Raw genomic sequence first — 26,432 nt, 5'->3', positions numbered from 1 at the left:
TGTACATTTTACTGTACATGATTGTGGGCTTTTATTGTCCTCAGCCCAAAGTCCAACTGTGTAATGATTTTTAATCAGCTTCTTTATATACCACACCTGTCAGATGGATGCATTATCTTGGAAATGGATATACAGAAGATATAAAAAAGTCTACACACCCCTGTGAAAAAGCCTGTTTTTTGTGATGTAAAAGAATGAGACAAAGATAAATCATGTCAGAACTTTTTCCACTTTTAATGTGACCTATAATGTGAACAATTCAATTGAAAAACAAACTGAAATCTTCAAGGGGGAAAAATGAAAAATAAAAACCTTACAATAACACAAATGTTACGTCAATTATTTTGTTTGCACACAAGATTTGGTCCCAATGAATGAGAACAGAATATAATTGAACACCTGACTGTCGTATATACGGTGTAGAACATTAGAATTTATGCTTAAAATATTTATTAGAGACAGACACAGACTGTCGTGCAGCATTTAGCTGTGTGCCTTTTTGTCTCACAAAATCCAACATAAAGGAGAAAAGAAAAGTATGCTTTTTATGCTGTCATCACAGGTCGCTCAGCCCAGTCAAACCTCTTCTCCGTCTTGACACTCCAGTGGAATATACCTAGTAAAGTGCGATGTGAATAAATGTTAAGAGATGTTACTGTTCACAGCACAGTCCATAAATGCAGCATCATTCATGGGTCATGTTTAAAGAACCTCCTCTTTCATTCAATGTGAAATAAATGTACCATTACATCTTCAGGGTCAGATAAACGTGAATACGCTCTATATACTATTCTTGCTTTTTTTGGTAAGATGCATAGGGTTCTAGTAATTAGTGAAGAAGTCTGTTAGCGAAGAAGTCTGTTAATATGAATAGTGGTACTGATGAGAGTTTTACAGTCATGTTGGTTGGTTACAGTTTATGTTTGGTATTATTGTAATACTCCATGTAACTGTGCTCATCACCTGCTACATTCAGTTAAGCTGTTGATTAATTGAAAAAAATAGACAAAAAAAAAAGACAGGCCATCTTTATTACACATACACATTTTATTTAATTTTATACTCACAAACATTGATGTTGCTAGCGGCATGCTCTTAGCAAGTGAGCTACAAAGAATCCCAAATTCAGGACATACAAATATTTAATCCAAAGATTGCCCATTACATCACAGTTATCCATAGATTGCACGTTACTGTTTTGAACTATACTTTTGGGGCTAAGACCAACTGAGAATTGTAGTCAAAGCTTTGTCAGTGGGAGCTGATGAAGATTTGGTCTAAAGTGCATTACTAGGGCTTGAACACAATACAAACTCAGAAGTTAATAATTACTGACTAAACCTTTCATCATCATTTTGATGTTATCAATTGATTTTAGATGCAGTGTTACATTAACTATGTAGTTAACATTAAGAGAATTCCACAGAATTTTAGCTAGTGAACATTAGCATTGCTCGCTTTTTTTTAACAGAATCTGGTAGCTAATGGCAACATTGCCACATGTCAAAGTATAGTTTGGGCAGAACCGGCCAAGAAGAGCGAATGTCTCTTACTGACTGACTGACTTAACTGACCATTGTTAAATGGCGTAGTGGTTAGAGACATGGACTGTCACACAGGTTCGTGACAGACATCATTTATATGTATATATTTGCAATTATATATATTTTGCTCTAGTTTTCGATTTACATAGTGTACTTCAAATTGCGTAGTGGTTAGCTATTCAAATGTCTATTTGCTTTCTAAAGAAACGAACCAGCCATGGAGTGATTGGAGTCATTGTTCTCATTATAGGTGCTGTATAGCTATTAGCTAGCCATCTACAGTGATCTCTTTCTAATTTAACGTGTTGAATTTAGTGTAGCGATCCTGTTATACCTGTTGTTGGGTTGGATGTTAACTAATGTAGGGGACCATGGAGTTTTGACTAATTGGTTTAACAGTGCAAGTAAACAAACACCACATCTCTACATACCTATCACGTGCAACAACACCCGCTCTTTAAGTAGCTCAGTGGTTAAAGACGCAGTCTGTCACACAGTAAACTGCGGATTGAATCCAGCTTGGGCAACAACATTCATCCCTTCTAACGGTGGGCCGGCAGAACTAAGCTTGCCTGGTTCCTTTTCTTGTTAACTCAATATTTGCCTACTTTAGCAATACTGTTGTATTTCCAAATCCTATATTTAGCACCTGTTTAAAGTCATTATCCCCAGTGAAAAACCTGGTTATCACTATGGCTGCAGCATCTATAGGATGTTAGTTACCATGCAGTGGCGCCCGGACATTGCAGAGGCCTCCCAGCGAGGTCGGACCTCAAGGCCCCTCCCCCAAAACCCCTCAAAATGTATGTTAATCAATTAGCTAGCTTATACCACTCCCTCTTCCGTCAATAGACTGATGGCTGTCCACCTTTAACAATACATTTTAATAATTTAAGAGAGACATTTTAAAAAGTTTAAACTGCAAAAACACAATAACGTCAGCAGAATATAGGCTATTGATCATTGTTCAACACCAAGGACAGCCTGTAACCAGGCAGTGATGTCGCGCACTGTTTATTTTGGCACTCCTGTTTTGATTTTGTGTCGTTTTAGTCATTTGGACTTAAATATCTTTCAGTTTTAGACACATTTATATCATCTGAATAATTAATAGTTATTGTCAAAATGACGAAAACAAAGAGCATTTACGGCAGGGGTGTCAGTTTGTGTTGAAAAATGGTGGGGACAAAAGATCTGACGAAATAAATATCACAGAAGGACAGGAAAAATATTGAACAACGGCGCCGCACATCAAAAATGGGCATAGCGTAGGCCAGTCAAAAATATGAAAATACTCAACATAAAATATGAAACAAATGTAACAACACAGCTGACAAAGCGGTTTGAACAGGAAGGGCTACAGCACCTGGTCAAGCTGGAGAAAGTCCTACTCTCTGGTCAAGTTGATGACGTGGTTGACCTGTGTCCAGAGCTACAGTTCCAGTCCCTAAAGGTGCAGCTGGCCATGTTCACTGCCAATAACACCTACAAAACCTGCTCAGAAGTGACAGAAATCATGAGGAACATGGTTCCCGAGGTCCGTGGTCTCTTCAGTCAAGTTGAGGCACTTCTGCGTTTGTTGCTCATTGTTCCTGCCTCATCTGCTGAAGCAGAGAGAAGATTCAGTGCCTTGAGACGCCTGAAGACCTGGCTGCGCTCTTCAATGTCACAAACCCGACTCAACAGTGTGGCTGTTTGTCATGTTCACAGAGTGAGAATGTATAACTTGGTCAAGAAGAAACTGTGTCAAGAATTTGTTCAAGTTACTGATCGGCACATGCATGTTTGTGGGTCATTTTAGAATCAGTAATAGTTTATTTTGTGCAAATAAACTTTTAACATTTATTGGTTTGCTTGATTTTTCAGAACATTTTAACCAAATGCTTTCAAAAAGTGGTGGGGACATGTTCCCAGCGTGAATGACACCTATGATTTACGGTCAACAAAATGCCCTTATGTTTTAGTCACATTTTAGTCCAATCACAGTTATTGCCTCATTACCTATAGTAGACATAACATATCGCTATATCAAATAAAACCAATGGAACATATCATAATAGTTCATATACATTGTTGATATTGCCTACAATTAGACCTATTAATTACAATTGTAGACGCAGCGTTGTGCACATTTTGGAAGCGTGACATTTCCCGAAATGTAATTAGCCAAAGGAAAATGTTTATTGCACACCCGTTATTGTTCGAGCAGTTTAATTGAAATGAATGAAAATATCCGTTTGAAATGTAAAAACTTTTGATAGTCAACAAATTAAGGTATAGGCCACCCACGTCTACAGGCACCACAGCACGTCTTTGATGACGCATCATGGAAAAACCCACTGAGAACCTCTCATTCCAAAATCCTCCTATCCAGCTATGGTAGTTACATCTGACTATTGTCACAAAGATATGTTTGTCTAGTCTCGTTTGTCAACCAAAATGAAAAGTAATTTCGTTTTCTTTCTGTTTATATTTAGTCAGTTATAATCTCGTCAGCTTCCACGGAAAATAAGTATTTAACGAATATTTTCGTCACTATCTTTATTGACTAAATGTACACTGATGTCGCGTTGGGAAGGCTGCTGGTGAAGACGTGGTGCTGAAAGCTACCGCCGGCAGCAGTGTTTCGTTTGTAGAGGTGCTGATGATAGCTTTTTCTCGTAGAGGTGCTGATGATAGCTTTTTCTCTGGCTTGTCTAAATAACTGCGTAATATTTGTGTTCTATGTGAGCTTGTTTAGACGACACTGTTGCTGCGCTTTTGAGCCCTGCGTTACATTTTTTCCCCCTTCTAATGTCTGCCGTCATCTATCAAAATGCAATGATACGCTATTTTGAAAGCGGTGTAATGGCGTAATGCACATAAAATACGCAAAGGACATTCTTGCCAGATTCAGGGATTTTGAGACTACCCGGCCATTTTCGCCTGGAAGAGGGAAGAAGATCTGTTATGTTGTCTACTTTCCGGTTTTCTTTACCTGGCAGTCAAAACTCCGGGGCTCTCAACGTGTGCGGGGGTTTCCCAGCCGCCAGGGGATGTTGCGTTGGAAAGGCAGGTTGCTGGTAAAGACGTGCTGCTGCTATAGCTACCTGCTGTTGCGGTAGTGTTTCGTATGCTGATGATAGCTACCTCCCTAGCTAGTCTAAATAAGGTTGTAATCTTCGGGTGTTTATTGCTGCGCTTTTGAGCACCGATTGCATATTTTCTTAACTCATGTATCTACCGTCATTTAGCAAGACGTAATGATTAGCAGTTTTGAAATTCCCGCATGCAAGAGGCGTAATGGCGTAGTAATTCACGTAAGGTACGCAAAAGCCATTGTTGCCAGATTGAGGGATTTTGAGACTATTTAGCCCATTTATTTAATGGAAGTGGATGAAGATCGGTTTCGTTGCCTATTACGGGATTCCTTTACCTGGTAGTTGAAACTTGGGTCTCTCAATGAGCGCACTCCAATTTTTTTCCATTTATATATGTATATTTTTATATAGGCATACTCTGTTTTTTGCTACGCAGGGCGAGGCCCTTTGAGCGTGACGCCCCCCCCGCCACGCCACGCCACGCCAATGACGCCAACCACGTGACAGAGGAGCAATCCATGAAATGGGACAATTGGTTGGTTATTCCGTTACATAATTTGTGGAGGCATAGGCATCAACGTCTAGTTAGTTTTGATTATATGCTTTACATTTGCCTTTGGAGTCTGGTATTGTTTTATGTCAACCAAAAAGCTACAGAACAATAGAATTCAAGAAAGCCATTATAAGTTGAACAAAATCTGAAACAGCCAAAACTCTAAGCAAAACAACTCTTACCAAAAACAACAGTTTGGAAAATGAAAAGAAAGTGATGAACTCAGCAACTTCATTCTGTCTAGTAAGACTAGGCAGAATGCTCAAAATAACTAGAAAACTGTAAACAAAGGGTCTATCAGATCTGGAATACTCTTCAGCAGTTAGGCATGGAGATTTTGGCCACTGCCATCCTCAGTAGACTACACAGAAAACACTGATGGGACAAGAGTCTCTCATTGCTGAGCTAGCATTTACAACATCAGCTAATGAAACAAATACTCTATATGGCTTAAAATCACTAATGAATGTGGCTTAGATATTGTTGAAAGCAAACATATATTGTAACCTGTATCCAGAGTGGACAAACATCCCAAACTCGTTTGTAGAACCCAAATGGTTATGTAAGTTTAAAAGAAATCTAACCCATCAAGATGACATTTAGGCAGATAGTATTTTTAGTATATTTAAATCAACTATATACTTCACACTCTGCTCATTTTAAAGTTACTTTAAAACAATTAGGCACTAAAATCTAAACAAAGATGTGGAGGAAAATGTGTTAAAGAAATCTAGTGTTCTTGCTTTTACCAATCTGCATGTGGTTTTGATGTGGAAGATGTTCAAAGTGTTCTCTGCTCTAAGGTTGGGGTTTGATTACCATGAAAGTTTATGCACTCACTCCCATAATTCAGTCTGAATAAGAGCATTTGCTAATTAACGTAATGGTATACAGACAAGTGACAAATCTGCTAATAAAGCCATTATGCTATTACTTATTTCATACAGTATGCAAACTGGTGATCCAAAAATACATTGTGTTAAATGTTTACACAGAGGATCTTCACTTCTGTTGAAATATAAATTAATTTCACCTATTATGTAGTTATACAGTTTGGACTATTAAAGGCATATGTTTCAATAGATGGGATAATTATATATAATTAGTTGGTTGAGGCTTTTTGTATTCTGTATGACAAACATTTCCATGACCTTTAGTAAACCTGTCATTCCTAACTGACACATTCATACTTATTTAATTTATATGGCAGTGATCAATTTATTCTGCTCTGAATCAGAGGGTCACATAATATAGAGAACATTTTGTGTTGAACTAAATGAAAGTATGTCCCACTTGTCATGCAAATATGGTGCGTTCATCCCATCAAACTATTCCACTTTCCCATTGCTCTATTATGTTTTTAATAGCACCAGCCCAACCAGCAACCATGATTATACCTGTTAGCAAAATAAACAGAATAGCAATTTGACAATTCATTACCATACAGCGACAATGTTTTGAATAGGAAATTAATGTATTCAGTGCACACTAAGGTCAAAAAGTGTTTCAAGTATAATGCTGGTGTATATAATATGGTTAAATGTTAGATTTAGATGTGTTTAGTTAGATGTTACAAATCTCCAGAATGTTGTATAATTTACAGATATTCTCTTATTACCACTACACTACTGAAAAAGTACTGTATTTGCAGTAGAAACCCTGAAAATGCTATGGAATTTGTGGTTGAAAGAAACAGCTGACAGGTCAGAAAAGTAAATGCTTCAAGGGGGTAAATGAAGTCGTGCTTACCCACAAAGCAAATTGCTCTTGAGTTCATTGAAACAGCCATTATGTGAAGAAAGCTTTGTGTTAGTGGGCTGACAGTTATCTGGGTTATCGGGGAAGACAGATGCTCATCCATCTGAGTTTGTATGCAAGGATTAATCCACAATCACATCCCTTTACACAGGTCTACTCCCAGTACATCTCTTCCATCAATCATCCTGTACAGTATCTCTAAAACAAGCACGCACACGCACACGTACACAGAGAGACACACACTATTATCCCTGTGTAAAGGAGGCATAGTGGTTTGTTTGTCTTGTTCTTCATTTTCACATCACTTCAGATGTGTTTGTCTTTCTGTCCTTTTGCAGTGACAACAGCATGTTCAAAAGCAGGCACCATCGCATGCACCCAACCCCCAACCACCCACCTAATGGGCGCGCACACAGACACGCACACACACACACACACACATCCAAGCTTCTTTTATATGAAACCAAGCTTCTCAAATACTTACTTTTGGCCTCAGGGACTCAGTAAAGTACCTGCTAATATAAAGTGCATGTGAAATCAATGAAGAATTTCAATACCACTGAGAAAAGAGCAGTACAAGATGTCCATTTTCCTGCATTATGTCTTCCCAGAGCATTAAAGACAATAAACAAGAATTGAACATGTTTCCATGGCAACCCTCATTAGCTGTAACGGTTTTGTAAGAGAAAAAGCTGTACACAGTGTGTCGCAACCCATTCCTTGTTTTCAGTGGCAATTGATAATTTGTACAACAACATGAGCTTTTCATATTGTACTTCTAATTTCTGCTTTTTTTCCATGTTTGCTCAAGAAATGTCAATATGTAAAAGATATTCATCTGCATTTTTGGCATGTTTTTTTTGGCATCAACACTTTGTTGTCCTAATGTCCACTGGACTACAGCAGTGGCTCCTCACTGGCTGTGTAGTAGGGACAGTGCCAAATAATGACAGCAGTTCTATATTAACATACATGTATTGCTCTCTTCAAGCAATCAGTTATTGCTCAAATAAATAAAATGAATAGCCAGTAATCTTTCTCACTGTTAGCATGCATGGCAAGAATAAATAATACTGTCAGTGGCAATCATGGGTTTAGGTCATGACAAAATGGCATAGACTTCAACAATGGAATATTGATTGCAATTACTGTTGCGTACTATACTGTATTGTACAGAAACAACAATGACATGGCAGGTTGACAGAAAATATAACTGGGTTGGTAGCTAGAATAATAACTAGCCCAGTAAGGATTCTGAGTCACACAACTTGTTTGGAACAAATATGAAAGAGATGTGTCAGTCAACCGAAACTAACCACAGACATATGAAGGTTACTGAAAGACTATTCAAACAATCTTTCGTAAAACATTCTTTCCAAGGTTGCCTTGCGAGTTAGCTCATGCCAGGATCTAATCTCTGCTGTGGCTAGCAATAACAACAGTGATACTTATTTTAATAGTAGTTTCCAGCTTGATGGCCAACACTAAACATTAGCCAGCTTGTTAGTCTAGCTAACTATGATTACACATTTGACAACAATCCAAAAATGGTCTGGCTTGCAGATGTTCCGCCAGTGGAGGCCCAAGAGCCACAGGCTGCAGTGAGACACCAATAGACTGTTAGGACGTTGCTACAGTAGCTAGGATGACTGAACTACTTCCCCTGATCACCAAATGTGGCTAAATACTGTAGCTGACACATTGTTAAAAGGAGATACTGGGGAGTCGTTTTTATTTTATTTTCATTATGCAAAACAACAAATGCACAACAAAATATCTTACAAGATTTAGTGTATTTATAAACAATTATTTGTTTACTAGTCATCAATTGTCCTCGCTTACACTTTTGATCCAGCTTGAACTTTGTGAAATGCACATGGGCAACCTGTTTTTGGGTAAATTGTACTTCAGACATACTTTCACTGACCTTTTGTAAGTGTCTTTCTGTCTCTGTTTTTAAACATAATGAACTGTTATCATGTATAAGAGCATTTTTATCTGTCTTACGTGCCCTAGAAGGCATTCTAATCGGTGAATGTCTACCACACTACTATGTTAGATTTGGCTAACTGCTTTGCTGATGATTAGCATAGTTCTGCAAAGTATTCTTAAAGTGCGAGCCATCCTTTCTTTCCAGTGAAAAGTCTGGTGCAGCTTGTTTGATGCAGTTTTTCTAGCCCTGTGGTATCACCATGATGACATCGACTGACTATATTCCTTGCTCATTGGCGCCAGCTAGGCAATACATGACATACATGGCAATTTTCTAATATACGCAGAGACCTAGCCTAATTTCAACACCCCAAAGTGGTTTAGTAATACTGTGCTCCAAAAGACATAAAATGAAACTCCTAATATCTCATTGATGCATCCTTACCCCATAGGCAAGCAATTGATCCTGCCCAAATCCCAGAGTTCCTGTGGGAATAATCAATATCTGAAAAGTGAGTATTTTTTAGTTTTTTTCAAACAGTAAAATGTAACAATTTTTACTATACTTTTTTACAGAATTTTTTTTAACAATCACAAGTGGTTCTCTGCCCCTAAAACAGCAATAAGCAGGCTGCCACTGCTGGACAAACTAATGATCCAAACACAACAGGAACAATATATGTTTTGCCTGTTTGTGCCTGATTTACAACAGGACGTTATTGTGGAGTATAAAGGTAATGAAGTATAAGAGTTGTAAAGTGGTGACGTGGAGCTACTTTTAGTTCTTTCTACAGGATTAGCTCAGAGGAGCGTAATGAGGAGTTGAGTGGTGTTGCTCCTCAGGTAAATCGCTCAGGCAGATTATAGTGTTCCTCTAATGGATTACTGCTCCGATGAGAGCATACAAATTATGCTTTCAAAATAATCGGCTACACTGATGTTACAGCACTGGTTTATGAACTTCCTCAAACCACACAGGGAGAATATGAGCTGGCATCACTATGTAGTCAAAAATGAGCATCTGGTTGTCGGCATGGTATGGTGGTCGGTGTCTCTAGTATCCCAAGCCAAAATACCAGAATGCTTAGTGTATTATTTGGGAACTATTTATCTTGTACTTTTGCACACTAAATAGTATTGAAATAATATTTAAACAGTTTTTAATGTATAATTAATATACTTCAAGTGTGTTAAACAAGACCCAATTGTTTTATACTTTGGTATACAGATAATACTTGATTGCAAATAGTATTTTGGTTCACTGACAATATACTCCTAATGTATTTCATATACATTCAATATTTAAAATCAATTTGGAGTGTAGTTCAAATGTACTACAACCTTCTTTTAAATACACTGAAATATACTTATAACTATTTACATAGTACTTAATTGCATGTTTATTACTGCTTAGTGTACTTAAGTACAACATAAGCGATTCCTAAATAATATACTTTAAATATACTGCTATTTTGGCTTGGGATGCCATGGCAGCATACAGTAGGTTTGATTAAGGACGACTAATCCAGTACACAATCTTTCCTTCCCCTGTCAATGCATAATATGCCATGAAATATGTATTTGAAACATTGCATATTAAGCAAAGGCAGTCTTTGCATTATGTGATTGGTAAACATCCCACACTTTGATTTGTTTCTTTCCCTAGAAATACAGAGTGAATTTACATGACCAGTGTGACTGTGGAATTATGCAAACTACTGAATAACTTCAATTATGGGTTCACTAGAGTTCACCTAGCTTAGTAAAAAGAGAGGAAAAAAACAGACAGCAAAAAATAGAAATGTAAAAAGTACATTCTTTGAAAAGATTCAAGTGTAGAAGCCAGATGAATATTTTAAGGAGAAATGCTTTGGTTATGCTGCGCTACAGAGAGCACTGGAGAGTTTGAACATGTTGTCTTTCTGTCCAGCGGGGCTGTGGGCTCAGTGCTCTGAGCACTTTGGCTGCGGCAAGGCGGTGGCAGAATGGCTTCCGTCCAGCTGAGATAATGGAATTGGTGTGTTCTCTCTGGGCTGCACTCCTGGCTGGAGTTAATTTTGTTAATAGCAGGAGCTTCTACCAGCAGACCCCTGGCCTGGCTTGGATGGCAGACGAGGAGGAGAGTGGTGCATAAGGCAGTGTTAGTAACACCGGCAGGGCAATGGATGTATAATGAATGAACCAGGGGCTGGAATCTACAGCTCATAATTGCTCTTGGAGCTGCTAATGTGTAATCATAAAAGAGCTGAGCCCTCTACACTTCACTCCAAATGACTCGTCATACAAAGCCATCAGAAAAGGCAAGAGCAAATTCCTGAACTAAGTGCACAGCACCTTGGTTGAAATGTCTTACAGTCCAGATCCCTTTGAAACACAACCACAAATTATGTTCCATTTGCTTTGCATTGCACTTTCCCCTTGTACTAAACAAATCAAACCACACTGTGTCACTAACTGGTTACATAAGGTCAAGAAGTCGACAGAGCTGTTGCTATCCTTCCTGTATCCACAGAAAAGACAACACATGAGGAGTTGAACATCAATTATAGACAATCCATCTAAAATATAAGGTGAACTGCATATCTTTTTGCTTGGATGCAATAACCTAGACCAGTGGCTGACACTGCTACTGTAATTATTAATGATTACAGTGAAGCAGAGCAGTGATGTTAATTCTCGCAAGGTGAGATAAAATGGCACCAGTCATGTTTTAGATCCAGTACTCATCTATGGACAACACTCCTGAAACACAATGTGTAGAACCTCCATTAGGGGGAGATTGTCTTGGGCCTTTCATAAACCTGTTGCTAGTATTCAGATTGCAAATCACTTCACTCTATCCCATGCCTGTAATTGGAAATGCCAAGCCAATGGTGGCTGAATGGTAAATATTGACGACAAATGCCAGCTGGATAGATTAGTGTGCATTTTTGATTGTGGTCAATCCCATTCTGCATCAGCGTGGGCAGATGATATAATGGGCGCATTGTCTTCCGGCTCAGCTAAGTGTATGAATTCTGCATGATGCACACACTCTCGAGGAGGAATCAGGCTTAATCTTCACCTCCAGTAATTACTGCAGACAAACAGAATGGACCGCCAGAGACTGTTTCTGCTGGCTGATTCAAACCAGGGGAGATCCCCCCCACCAGCTGATATGATTTAAACTCAGCGTAATCTCTGCTACAAAACAATCTGTTTTCCGTATTATCAAATTCATCCGTCTTTTTCACATGAGCTGATCAGGAAGAGGAGGGCGTGTGTGTTCTCACTAATTACAGCCATTATTACTCAGTGATAATATAATAGGCTCTCAAACAATTACCCTGTCCCTCTGTGTTCTTGATGTGTTCCATCTCGCTCTCTCCGTCTCTCTGTCTCTCTCTCCATTCTTCCCTCTCTCTCCATCTGCCATCCCTCTTCAATTCTCTCTCCCACTCCGTCTCTCAATCTGAGGATATATTTATTTATCTTCACAGTCAAGTATATGCACGTCTATGAGTGTTGACACACAGGCAAAACACCATGTACTAAACGCCAACTCTCTGAAACTCCAACATGTGCAGCTTCACCGGGAGCCAAGTCACTCCCCACTGAGCACAACATGTTGGGAGGATGACACTCTTCATAGGCCAAATTACAAGACTGCTGATTAAACACATGGCTGTTCCTCAATCGCACACAGACAAGAGGCCTCCTGCCTTCAGTCCAAAGAACAATTGTCTGCCTGGGGATCGTTGGACTCTTTCCCGTGACGTAAATTAGTCCCAAAACACACACTATAAGCGCAAAAATAATCCTTGGTATTATTTGTGGGAACATAAAAAAAATAAATAATGTTCTGTGTGTACAGTATTTACTCATGTAAATCATTACCAAATCCCAGGGTCTAGGTGAAGCTAGAACGGAACAAACTGGAATGTTTTATCTTGATTGTCACTGGCTTTTCTCTGGGCTAGATTTGGATGGTGATCTGAGGGTGTTCTGTGATGTCTCAGGCTAAGCATCTCCCGGTGCAATATAGCAGTATTTAGAGGCGCGGCTGTGTGGAATAGATGTATTGTATTGGCTGCATTTGACAAAGCCATGTTTGACGCTTCATAGCCAATTCTAACCCCCCCCCCACCCCATACCCCACTGTATGTTTTCATTACTCTGTGAAAGTACTAAACAAAGTGATCACACTATAACCAGTGATCTGAAACAATGCAAAGTGAACCTATCTTTAGTGGATCAAAACAGTCACGTCTGCACCAGAAGACCATAAGCAAAAAGAAGACTATATATCAGCCAGCTGGGAGACAGAAATTGTCAGTATTGTTAGCTTATGCAGTAACATGGTCAATCATACATTGTTCACTGAACTCCAAGAATATATTAGTACACATGAAGAACTATAGAGAACATATTTTAAAATGTAATTTCCATATGTCTATCTGTGAATAATGAAGCAAAAGAAGATACAATCGATACTGCATTATAATGACCATCATTTTTAGTGAATCTTAGTATGTATAAAAATGTTAACATTCCCCTTAGCTTGGGTTGTAAAGATGCCCCGCAAGTTGATTGGCTATCTAATGTGAGTGTTGTGGCTTTGCATGGAATCTCTCACTCCACTCATCTGGACGCTTCATTGCGCCTTGGGAAATATTTCATGAGTTCTAAGTGACTAAAATATACTGTGAGCATTTTGGATCAGATCTTTACATTTTAATCTGCATGGAGATGTTTAAAAAGTTAGAAGCTGAAGAAAAACCCTTTTAGTTCTGTGCCCCATGATTCATTATGCACACTTTGGTGTTCCATTTAGAGGAGTGGTATAATTGCTGCGGGCTACCATTATTCTTTAAGCCATTAAAGTCTGCTGAGACATTGTACTCCTGAGTCTTGTCATCCTCCAGTGTCACTCTGCAGTGGTCCTTAACAAAATGTCTTCTGACTTTGCAGTCCAGTGCATATTTTGCTACAACAAGCCCATAAAGCCCTACATCGGTATAGAAATCCACTTTTTTTCACCTGAGACAATGGCCAGAGTTTGCAGATGGAGTAGGAGATGACCTTCCTATTAATTTTCTCCTATGTTCAATTTCAGGACTTGGTTTTATTGGCAACATTACCGCCCACCAGCATGGCGTCGTTTATTAATCAGAAACACTTGCAACGTTCTTAGTCCCGTGAGTCATCAGCTAACAACATTCTACCGCTTATTCTGCCTTTGTAAACAAGTGAAGTAGGAATTAATTACATATGACTGGGAAATATCCATGTGAATGGCCCTCCAGCAGAACTGGTAAGAATCAGTGGGATACTGGCCAATCATCCTGGGCTTCCTTTTCTCCCAGACACGACAATGTCACTGTCAAAACACAAATAAACCTTATGTACATTTTAAAAGCACTTAACATTGTCAACAACCAGTATCATTTATTTACAAGCATCTTACCTGTATTTCTATTTTGTGGTTAACATTACTGTGGTTAGCCATTAACCCATTCAAAACCAATCATTTCCCTTCTCCCTTGGTCATGAGCACAGCGTTTTGTCAGTGTATATTATTATAAAAGATTGTCTGATTGACTGCTTGCATACATTTTATAAACTAGCTAAGGTTAGCATATGTGGAACCTTAACAAGAATTGCCATCTAGGACAGGAATTCTGTGAACAATGGGCAAGAATTTCCCCTCTAGAGGCGGCCTTAAAAGGGACAATGTGCACACTGTCATTGTGAAAGGCCATAAAAGCCACAGGCTGTCCGATGATGGACCACTTGGATGGTATGTTGTGATCAATCCTCAATCAGCCCAGCTGTCACAGATTTCACCAGAGATCTCCGGTTAACCGAACTCATTGATTTCTGTGCCGGAAGGAGATGTCTTATTTGCTGATTTTACTGCCACAACGCACAAAGAAGACACATACACAAAAATGGTCATTTAAGATTGCTGAGCCTCTGATGGGAAACTGCGGTGAAAGGACACAGTGCATCAGAAGACTTAAGGTGTACAATCAATCAAACCTCAGGTTGAGAGCATTCCTAATGCATTCTGATTCCATCCTCCAGACGATGACACAACAGAGATAGACAGTGTTGGCGGTGACTCACTCTCTCAGATCCAATGACTCCCTGAATTATTACAGCATTAGTTATCGCAATGGCGGCCAGCATACAATATCAAAGCCTGCATGACAGCAGCAATACAATCCTGGTGAAGCTACAGAACTCCCTAAATGGTTGAAAATTGTCGTAAAGCCTCCAAGGGGTCACCGTGGTCTGAATCGTCCTGCAAAACCCAGGCAGGCACTGTGACCTGGTCTGATCATGCTCTGGTAACTCTCCTGGGCATCTCAGACATGTGCAGAGCTGAAGTCTTCAGCTGAGTGAGCGTGCCATCACACACTTTAACCCGCCTGACTTACTGGTCGGCAGGGCAGAGCAAAAAGAAGAACATAGAGGCTTGGCACTGATGCCTGTTAGGAAGGTTCCAGAATCTTTCGAGAGTTGTTGAGATGGGAATGTACTGCAGTTCCGGGTGGACATGAGGAGACAGAAGAGAGTGAAGAGAGAAAGTTGTGTAAAATTGAAATAAAACGATCCAGAAACATTGGCATTGGAACTGTCTGCAAGTCCATGAATTGGCCAGTTGTCCCCTGATGTGTCAAAGTCTTTGGCTGAGAGAAGATGAAACTTAGGAGATCAGAAAGAGCAGGCCGACAGCACCGGCTCTAATGAGATGATTGGAACCCACCAAGGTTGGGCAAGAGAGACGTTGGACTTTCATCAGTGGCTCACACTCACACGTTGCCGGCTGTGGGAGTTTGATGTGCATGACACAAGTAGAAAGGGAGAGCAGTAGTGGATTTGGTGCTGGGAAATCCAATGATCCAGCAGGGAAAGACGACCCTCTCCTGGGCATTCCTTAGCATGCACTCCTGCCTTCATGAATCATATAAGGGATTATGATCTTCTAATGCCATGAATTGCTCAGTGTTGTAAGGAATAGCCTGAATGATGGGCACAGAGACATCATACGATCGGCAGAAGGAAGTGGGGCATGCCCACATAATGTTGCGATGGAGGATAATTGGCGGAGTATAAGGGATGATTGTGTTATCAGAGAGAAAAGCTGTTCTGCATTTTAATAGTGACAGCCGGGATCATGAGGTCTACAACTGGTCAAACAGCCGTTAATGAATTTGTGATCAGTTTAAATTGATATTTACCCAAATTACGAAATGACTCCTTGGTGTCCTTAGCCTGTTTCCAGTCTATGGACCAGGTGAGAACACCTGGTACTGGTTACAAATATTGACATGTTAAGGTGATTAATGAAACATGTCACAGTACCATCGATATAGAAAATTTGGACATGATGCACTTAACAATATAATATCTGTTAGTAAAAAAATAAATTATAACAGGATATGGAGGAGAGTTCTGTCACAAATGCAGAATGCATGGATTGCTGTCAAACCTTGTCCATGCACGAAGTACAGGGTAGAAGCACCAATGTTGTAAGTGATTTGGGTGAACTAACAACGTCCAGGAAAGTTTAAAGATAGAAACATCCCTATTAGCCTTGAAGATAAGGTCAGGATGATATTGTCAATGTGATTGTTTTATTCCGAGGGGGAGCATCAGATTAACGCAACAGGCTTGACCAGCATAATGCATTTCTTCACCACTGTCTTCTCCATACATTATGCATTGTATATCTTTACTGGTAATGCAGCTTTCTATTTCATGCTCTTTCTACTTCAAAGTAGTTCAGTATATTCCCAAAGAGAAAAGTTCTGTGTATGAGATATAAGATTGCATCAATCACCGCTGCCATGTTGTCACGTCGTGCCTGCGTTCTTTTCCTCCGGATGGTACTGTTCCGGGCGGCGCGCGCAGACACGAGGCGGTACACACCGATGAGGGCGAGCGATTGTTTTGCGGCGTGATGCGTTGTGATTGTGTTGTGCGTGGAGTGTCTTCAGCCCTGTGCCTTCTGCGGGGAGCGGATCAGCCCGGAGCAGCCTCTGACGAGCTCATCCATCAGCGCAGCGTGCTCAAGTCCCCGTCGGAGCGGCCGCACTGCCTCGTACAAGCGGGGGAGGAGAGGTGTCAGTCTTAAACAGGATATATGGCTTCGCACTGAGACACAAATTACAGAGTAAATACATTACAGTGGCGTAGGTCTCCTCCACAGCTACACGTCTCTGTACTGCTGCCTGTGCTGAAATAGACGCAGCACACCGAGTTACATTAGGAGAGCCTGCCAACATCTCATACACACTCGAATTAGATTAGCCCGGGCCCCGTTCACAATCGCATTACAATAGCCCTGTAAACGTGCTCAAATACATTAGAATAAGAGCTCCATTACAATAGGCTACACCTTATATGCAATGGAATTAGCCCAGCCAACACCTGGTGTACGATTTCACGGATGTATCCGTAAATGTAAGGTGCATGTTACATTGGAAAAGGCGTGAACATCCTAAAGCAATTAACACCCTGACATGTCCATTGGAGTTGACATCGCCAGGGTTGTGTGTTCTATAGCCAGGATTTTGGGTTTGATTCCCACGGGGGGAAAGCGGGGCAGTATGAAAATTTCTGCAGTCACCACTGTACAGTAGGCCGCTCTGAATAATAAGAGTGTCTGCTAAATTACTTAAACGGAAATGTAGGTCACAGACTCACCAATGTAAAAAGAAAATCAAACCAACCCCTATCCTTTATTGTAACAGACCATGAGTCTCAGCTGTTTGAAATAGCCACATTACTTTCTTCTAACAATGATCCAGAACATCCAACCAGAAACGAGATTGGACACACCCATGCTGTATCCACAGGTCTCACCCACTCTTTGACCACATCCCCAACAGGCCGTTTGGGAACACATTTGCATTACTCTCCCGACAGGCAAGACTGCGTAAGCATCATCCCCAGCAGTCAGTACACAATATCCCTGTCCATAAAAGATGATATTTTAACTTTGGAGTGCTTTGACATGAGTAATGGAGCATTTGTTTGAAGCGTAGCTATAATTTTTATAACTACTCCCACAGATAATAAAGTGCCATGAGAGACTGTCTGTCAGTATGCTGGAGGACACAGACAGATGACATCCAGCTTGCTCTACTTCCTCGCTTATTCCCCAACTGATCATGCTTCCTGGCTCCTCCACATTATCACATAAGAATATATCACCTGAAAGTATATTCTTATTTCTTCCCTGCATTTGCCAAAAAATAGAAATAGGGGGTCATCTTGGGGGTGTATTTCATAAACGTTGTGTTTTAGGGCTGGTTTTATGGACACAGATCAATCCTAGTCCTGGAGATGTTTCACTGAGTTCGATTTTAAAGTCCAGTACTAGACTTAGTATCTGAGAAATCTGCCCTTGATGTTTTGATAATAATAATTCCAGACCGTGAATGTCCTTTATTCTCCTGTTTCAGAACCCATTATGTCAATCATCCTGCAGGGCAGAACAATACAGGCGGCTGTTCATTCTCTGTTTCAGAATAACTATTATTTGCTGTTCTGGACGTCTCCAGGTAAATCTTATTCCATTAAGCTTTCCCTGTGCATAATGCAGAGCACTGAATTAATAGTCGGAGATGAGCTAATGTATTTCCAGAAAAAAATGACTCTAAACCTCTGTTGGCTAAAGAACAGCACAGTATTTTTGGATGGATTAGTTTGAGGAGCCCAGGTCTGAAAATGATAAGAACAGGTATTGCAGGAAGGTTTATCTGGCACACAAAAAAATGGTCACATCTAGACATCTATCGCGTTACTGTGTTTTTCCCTTCAAAATGCAATCCTTCAACTGGTTTTAAGGGGATGTGGTGCCGGTCCGCTTTTCTCTTGGTCTCAGGAAGGATTGTTTGCACATGATATGAATCTTATTTTGGCAGGATGGATACATTGCTTTGCATGAACGGCTGTACCGCTCTGCTGTACCACTGCCGCGGGCCGGCAGTTGATTTGTCACCAGCATCCAGCGACTCATCGAAACACCGCAAAGACCTTCTGAGTAAACGTTCTCTATCTGCACGCTTAGTCACCGCAGGAACAGGCACAGACACAACATGGCATTAAAGTTACCTCTCCATGAACGGAGATTACAGCACACAAAAAACGAGAAGAGAACCGGCCAATACATCATCACTGGGCGATAACAACACCCTGTCACCTCGTTTACTGAAATTCCTCTTGAAAGGAGAAGCTAAGTAAACAGGCAATATTTCAGTAATTGGCTTCAGAAGTTGTGGCTTTATTCATTTTCATTTCCAGGATGAATCACAGGAACCTGACCGCGCCTTTCTTCCCTCTCACTGTGGTGAGAACAGGAAAGAGCTAAAACGTCCTCCGTCTCACAAGAGCTGGGAAGAATTCAAGTTTAGTCAAGTGTGAAGGAACAACTCATTATAAAATTGAAACATGTCAGTTTGGCGGCAACATAAAAAAATATGTAAAAATGTGAATTTTGGCTTCATATATTCTCTAACAATAGAGCACTTTGCGGATAAATGATTAGTATTACAGAGAAAAAAGAACTCATCTGCACACTTTTCATCTCTTTATGCAGACAACTTATTGTATACCCATGAGGGTACTTTTCCATTCCTCCAGGAAACTGTGAAGAAAAAGTCAGGAGGTTATCAAGGCCTTTTCTTTTTCACTTCCATACAATTTAACAATTTCTCTTCCGTAGAAGAACCCAGAAAAATGAAACCCCGAACAAAATGTAATACAACAACGTGTGTGAAGCTAAAGCAGTTGAGAGAAGTTTTTTTTTTACCACTTCCCCAATTCCCAGGCCTACTAAAGACACATTTCCATCAAAACATCTCACAGCATGTGGAATATAATGGTACTGAGAAGCTTGTCAAATACCCTGTTGGATTTTGATTTTACTTCAGTGCTTTTTGTAGCCTGTACAACAGAGAGACCATGGGGTACGTTGGTAGGTAGGTTGGTAGGTGTGATGTTTGTATCTCCCTGGTCGAACAGACTGTTTGTGTCTCCCTAGATGAACAGAATGCAAGGCAAGTCCCAAACTGAGACCACAAAGAGAAGTCTCCCAAGGGGGATCTAAAACCACCAGCAGTGGTGCAGGAAACAGATGAAACGCACGAAGAGCAAAAGGGAAACTTCGCTAGCATCTATGAAAGGGGAAAAAAAGTCACATTCTAAAAGCCTTTTTGGAGTTCCTGGGGAAAACTGAAAGAAAACAAACAAAGCTGGGTTTAGATTGGTTGGGTGGCAAGGACAGAGATGTATTGTTAGGCTATTGAGACTCAGTAAAAGCCCAAAGAACGAGACAATGATCTTCAATTACTAACAGCTCTCTGTCTAATGTAGTAAGGACACTGAAAGGAAAGAGTTTTCTCCAGTTAGGAGCTTCAGGGAGAGAAAGAGAGTAGTGAGACCTTTAGAGGGAGATGGACACAGAGGCAGAGAGGAAGAATGAGATACTTTTAATTAGACTGGATTGACAGAGTGAGAAAGTGAGAGGTCTAATTAGATCTGATAGACAGCAGGGAAGTGAGTTTCATTTTGAGAGTGAGATCATTGGACAGAGATAGGGGAGGAAGAAAAAGAGCTTTATTTCAGAATGCAGAAGCAGAACGTCAGTAGAAAGAGAGATGGAGAGAGAAGAGAGCTTTCTTCCATCACTATAACATTATATTATTTGGTTTGTTTTCTCATCGTTGACAGTTGACATTTTTTTTGGGGGGGGTAAACCTGTCATATTAAGAGAAAGCGATCGTGTTTAAGTTTGTGTCAGCTTTATTAATACCGGCATGTGTTGAGATTCGCATTACCATAAAAGACAAGGAGTAATGTGTTCCAGAAAGATCCTTTCTCTGAAATAAATAATTTCTCCCTGAAAAATCAGGGCACTGTTGCTCACATGAATTGAGAAATGTCCCCCTTTGATTCATAACAGAGACAGAGACATACAGTGAGAAGCATTAATGAATAAATAAAAAGGAATGTGCCGGCATCACACAAGTAATGCATCAAGTCAAAACAGTGTAACTTTCAACAACTTTCACAACTTCAGTCAAATCAAGGATGAGCTGCGCCTGCCATTTGAAGAGGGCTACATAGAGATAGACATGTGGTAATGGTTTCTTCTGAAACAGACTAACAGCCCAGGTACACCTAGTTAATCAGAAGGGCCTCTACTTTAGATTTCAGATTGGACAGAAGGAGCAGGTCCTCTGGGAACCGCCTTGTCAGCATTCATCTTCTAAATGAGAATTCCTTCTCTACTCCATCATGTAGGCTGTCTATCCTTCTGCAGGGGCTGCCAATTCTTCTTCCTCTGGCGGTTAGAGCATTCCTAACTGAGCGTAGTACACTCCCTCTACACCCCCCCCCCCCACCACAAACGTCTTTACAAGCCCATCAACCAGACATCAGCCAAGCACAGCTATACTGCTTGAACTCCCCACCTGTCTCCATAAACACACTGCTCTTCCTCTGAGCAAACACGTAAACAGGATGCTGGTGTCCAATTTTTCACCTTCATTGTCTTCCATATTCCTCAGCTTATATACAGCACTTAGCTGACACACACCTACGCGATCTGTCTGTACATACCCATCAACAAAACACAACGCTGGACAACGGGAACAAAACCTGTCCAGCTGTATCCATTTACAGCATATACTCTGTTTTTACAATCTGCCTCAGATGCGGTCTTCACACAAACACACACACGAGAGCACACACCCACACAAACATACACACACATAAAAATGCACACACTCGCACCGTCTGTTATTTTGTTCTTCACACAGTGCACCTGGTTCCCATCGTGTTGATGGCTAAAGCTTTTGAGAGTCCCATCACTTTTTTACAGAAATGCCATGTTTTCACTGGATTAAAGAAATCCCTTGCCAATTAATGAAAGCTAACAGGAAAACGGTTGCCATAGATACATAGCCCACAAATGGTAAAACAGCATATCGCAGCCCAGGGTTCCATCCTGGTTCCATCCCGGTCCACACAGCCAGAAATACACGACCACGATACTAGAAATAAGTACAGTAAACGACTGACCACAGCACTGGAAGTAAATGAGTGACCATGAGGCTGGAAATAAATGGCTGACCATTAGACCAGAAATAAATGATTGGGCATAGAGCTGGAACTAAACCATTGACCACAAGAGGGGAAATAGATGACTGGCCATGCAGGGCAAAGCAGGCTTAGCTCGGAGGCCTTGACAGCCGGGAGTCGTGTGTACACTCCCTGACTGAGCTCCACGACTCAAGTCGCTCTCCTGTATGGACACGTTCAGTCTCAACTCCTAGTCCAAGCTAGCCGCCCCTTAAGACATGGGTCATCCACTCCTAAAGGTTAGATTCTGACACTTCAGAGGAGCCAGGTCAGCTGTTTAAAGAGATTACCATCAATCGGCTGCTGATGTTGAGAGTCTTTGGAGTGTCACTGACAGAGCCTGTAGCTGAGACGCGTGGCCGGAGAAGGTAGCTCTTCAGATGTCACCGCTGTGACTGGGAATCTATTTGAAGGATGTGTATACAGGATCTGGAGCTGGGGAAGGGCATAATGAGGGGTCCATATGGCCGTGAGAGGTGGCACAGGTCTGTGGAGGTGCTGTAGAACATTGCATAATGGACAGGGCCGTTAGCTCACAAACCTCCACGGGTACAAAGCAGGAGGATATGTGAGAATACTTTGCAAGGTAAACACCAGATGATGAGAGCCTGTTACAGTCAGAACAGCCTCTCCATGTGTGCCTCTGTGTTGCAGCTGCACAGAGTATTAGACATTGTGACACGATATGAGGCTCTAGCCGGCTAAGAGAATGTGAGCGGGAAAAATGCTAATGTACTTTAGACATCTACGCCGATGACATCTAAGGAAAAGGCAAACAGTGCTAATTCCATTTGGATTTCTAGTTGTGGTAATTAGATTACTGCCTAAGTGTCATGTTTCTCAGGTTTAGAGATGTAAACGGAGAGCGCTTTAAGTGTATCCTTCGCGGCAGGCGACTGGCAGGCAGGTCAGTGGTTAGCGAAGCTCTCCCAGTTGACACTGAGATGTAGTGTTCAACATGCCTTTCTACAGGCTAGACGCACATTAATCCCTCATTCATAGGAGCTAGGCTGCTATGATTTACTGTGCAGTATAATACTAAACCTGTAGGAGTGAACAGGATGATAAAAAAACATCTTACATAGACCAGATATTTAAAGAATCCCATGGGTCTGTCTGAATCACAGGATTGTTTTCATTAAAGCCATCGTCTGATCCATATAGATGTTAAAGCCATTTTCTTTTCCTCTGTTCTTTAAAAACAGGAAAATAGAAGATGACTGGCTGTAATTTCTAGTTAATTTGCTATACAAACAGCTAATGTTGCCTTTTGCTCCTTGTTAAAAACCCCTATCCTGCTAATCAAATGCAAATCCGCTTTCTACAGATGCTTTAATTTGTGTGTGTGAGTGTGTGGGGGTGTGTGTATGTAAGTGTGGGTGTGTGACAATATCCTATTGGAGGCTGTAGGAGGGGAAATTGACTAGAATAATAGTGACTGTTATTCATATTATAACTTCACCTTTATGTAACCTATATGTATTTTTCAGAAACCTTAGACTTTAGCAAGTGTAATACCACATTTGAATGGAAGATTGCAAGATCAGTAGATCTCTAAAATTAATTATGTCCTTTTAAGAGAATACAGTATGTTATCAGTTTAATGGTGCACTAAAAAACTATTGTAAGTCATTTTAGGTATTTCTTTTCTTCATTTGTTTTGAGTAAGAAGACAAATAATGTTTAGAATGATAACATTAGTTGTTTGCAAGCAAATTGAGTATAGACACCATTCCTGCGCCATGCAGCCAGATCCTACAACGATTAAACACTAAAGACAGAGTTAAACTGCGGGGTAGCGGAGTGGAACCAATAGGAGACAGCACACAGTGGGAATCGGATAAACTTCAGTTAAAAATCATAATTGGAAAGCAATAAGCCTACATTCTGTGGACCGCTAACAATTCCAATTCAGTTCGTTAGAACAGATACATCCGTGAAAAGTCGATCTCAAGATCTCATCATTTCCGAGTGATGTATCACCGTTTTCACAGGCAAATATTAAGTAGTACAATCCGACAACTCTTGAGCGTGCGGACCCGGCCGAGGGGCCTCCAAGACACATGACGATCCCTTTTGATGGGCGGGGCCCTCAGCATGCGGATGATTCCTGGTGGGTTTGTGTTCAGTGGTTGATGGTTGATGGTGATGACAGTTTGCAGCACTGCACGTGTGCTGGGGCTTCTGTCCAAATGGACCGGGACCCGGGCCGGTTCCAGGCGTAGGTGTCATAAACAGTTGCTTAGGGTCCCCGACCACTAGTGAGCCCATGGCTGTGCAAATTTTGCTTAGGGCCCCCAAAAGTCTAGAGCCGCCACTGCCTGTGACCGTAATGGGTGAGCTGGGTCTCAGTTAATAGAATGCTCCCAGGTATTTCAGGAATCACAGATGATTGGGAGATTGAACTCAGGTGGAGGTAATAGACTGCTAATGAGTAGAAGAGAGCTTTCATTGACTGGCAGTAGAGAGAGGTTGCACTTCAACCATCATAGATTTTGACTGTGTATTATTGTGTGTTGTTAGTGTGTTTGGTTGCGTGTTATTGCGTGTGCGCGTGCGTGAGTGTCCCTCTTTGTGTGTAGTATGTGTGTTCTCAAATAATGACGCTGGTTTATGTAGGACATGCAGTGCGGAATCTTTTCAAGTGTAGTTATCGACTTTACACAAAAACTCCAGTAATGATGATGCAGTTTAAATTGCTCTATTGATTTTAATGCAGCAATTACATCTTTAGTGTATGAAAGTCAATACACAAGACAGTAAAACAAATGGATGGCTAAGACTATACACCAGTGATTTTCTATGAGATTTAAGGGCTTCTGAACCACAAACCTCCATACTTTACTGAAATAAAGCTTCAAGGACAGTCGTGCATGCAAAAATATATGGAAATTGAAGGCACATTTGAATGTGTATCTGCATCTGGGCTGTACTGTCACTGCCGTGTGAAGAGAAACAGAAGAACACGTGTTGGCTTGTTCGTTACCGAGACACGTGTGATGATGCTTATCTAGAGCTATCACCCATAAAGGACTTCCCAACCGAAACGAGGTGGTGTAACACAGTGTCTGGAACATGTCCTTGCCTAAAAGAGCATGGATTATGTTTCTGAAAACATCGCATTTGGAACAATAACATGCTGAAATGAAAGCTGATTCATTTTGTAAATGAATTTAGTGTATTTGTAAGAAAGATGGCTTTTGGACACATTCCTCTTCCAAAACAAGCAGCACACAGTTCAGTCTTTCAGAAACATGGCTGTGGGGCACATAAAGAGAGCGGATGTAGCTCTAAGAAACATTGCTATTTCACAGTGTTTAATTGGAGAGTGTGTTTCAAGGCAGCCAGTCCTGCTGCTGATTTTATTTCTAATTGCCAGCAGCAGAGCGCTTAACGAAGCGAGGGAAGAAGAGCGTGGGTGGAAGAGAGAAAGAGAGAGAGCGGCCAGGTTTCCACAGCAACGGCCGATCAACAGCAGCAGTAGCCAAGGGGGTAATTCCATCTTGAAGAGAACAGGCTACAGGAGCCACTGCAACGCAGTAAAGACTGGGGGCATATTTGGGGCCGATGGGAGCCCAGCCCTGCTATTATCCAGGAGATGATGCTATTTCCTGTGCGAATCTGTCATTAATGTATGTCAGTCAAGCTTTATCAGTTTTCTGTTTAATTCAACAAACAAATTTCTGTTCTGTCCCCCTCTCAGTGTTCAGATTTTGTAGGGCAGGCCAGGGGGCCAGCCCACATTGATTTTCTCTGGTTGCGTGCAATTGGCTACATGTGGTTGATGCTACCTCAATGGTTTGGTGGGTATGTCTGTCCCAAAATTTTGTAAAAGCAGAAGTGAATTAATTGGGACCTGCAACACATTCTGTGAATTCCCGGCATTTCAACCCTCTTGGGTGCTGTCAGACACATTACCAGTGCCCAGCCAGGAAGGCTCAAGGTCAATGGTCACACAAAGGCATCTTATGTAGAGTACATTTTGAGGACTGATGTATTGGCCTCATAGCTTGGTGTTTATCACATCTTTAAGTTAGCTAGCTAGTTTAGTTAGCGGTCATCATAGATAACGTCGACTAGCCAATCCCCCTAGAACGTCATTTTAAAATGTAGCATTAAGAATGAAATGTAGAGATAAAACATTTCAGCACTTGTCAGCCACTAAAAATTGAAATGAGGCCATCCACTGAAATATAGCAAGCCGGAAAGTAAGATTAAAGTGGAGTGGTTTGTGGATGAATGGAGCAGCTGTGGCTAACATCTGTTTTGAGGTTGGTGCTATATAACATGTCTTATTGTTGCATGGAGCTGTAACTATGCTATAGGAAATATCAGCATGAATGTTGTTGCTTAATTGTTGTCTTGGTAATCATTGTAATAAGCAGGTGTTTTTGCTGTGTTCTGATATGCTCTTACAACGTCTCATTG

The 26,432-nt window shown here is 40.9% G+C and overlaps 2 long non-coding RNA genes across 2 annotated transcripts; one reads left to right on the top strand and one right to left on the bottom strand.

Moving 5' to 3' along the window:
• Positions 1-298: 298 nt before the first annotated feature.
• On the bottom strand, positions 299-4,908 carry LOC109615888. Its single transcript, XR_002196900.3, has 3 exons — positions 4,522-4,908; positions 2,911-3,038; positions 299-616 (listed from the first exon to the last, which is right to left on the bottom strand). It is a non-coding gene; the product is annotated as an uncharacterized LOC109615888 (long non-coding RNA).
• Positions 4,878-25,560, top strand: LOC109615889. Its single transcript, XR_002196901.1, has 4 exons — positions 4,878-4,962; positions 5,061-5,159; positions 9,320-9,379; positions 25,387-25,560. It is a non-coding gene; the product is annotated as an uncharacterized LOC109615889 (long non-coding RNA).
• Positions 25,561-26,432: the final 872 nt, after the last annotated feature.

This window comes from Esox lucius, chromosome 7, assembly GCF_011004845.1.
Source record: "Esox lucius isolate fEsoLuc1 chromosome 7, fEsoLuc1.pri, whole genome shotgun sequence".
In the NCBI taxonomy this organism is placed as follows: Eukaryota; Metazoa; Chordata; class Actinopteri; order Esociformes; family Esocidae; genus Esox; species Esox lucius.
Note: the sequence above shows the minus strand (reverse complement) of the source record. Positions and strands in the feature narration are given on the sequence as shown.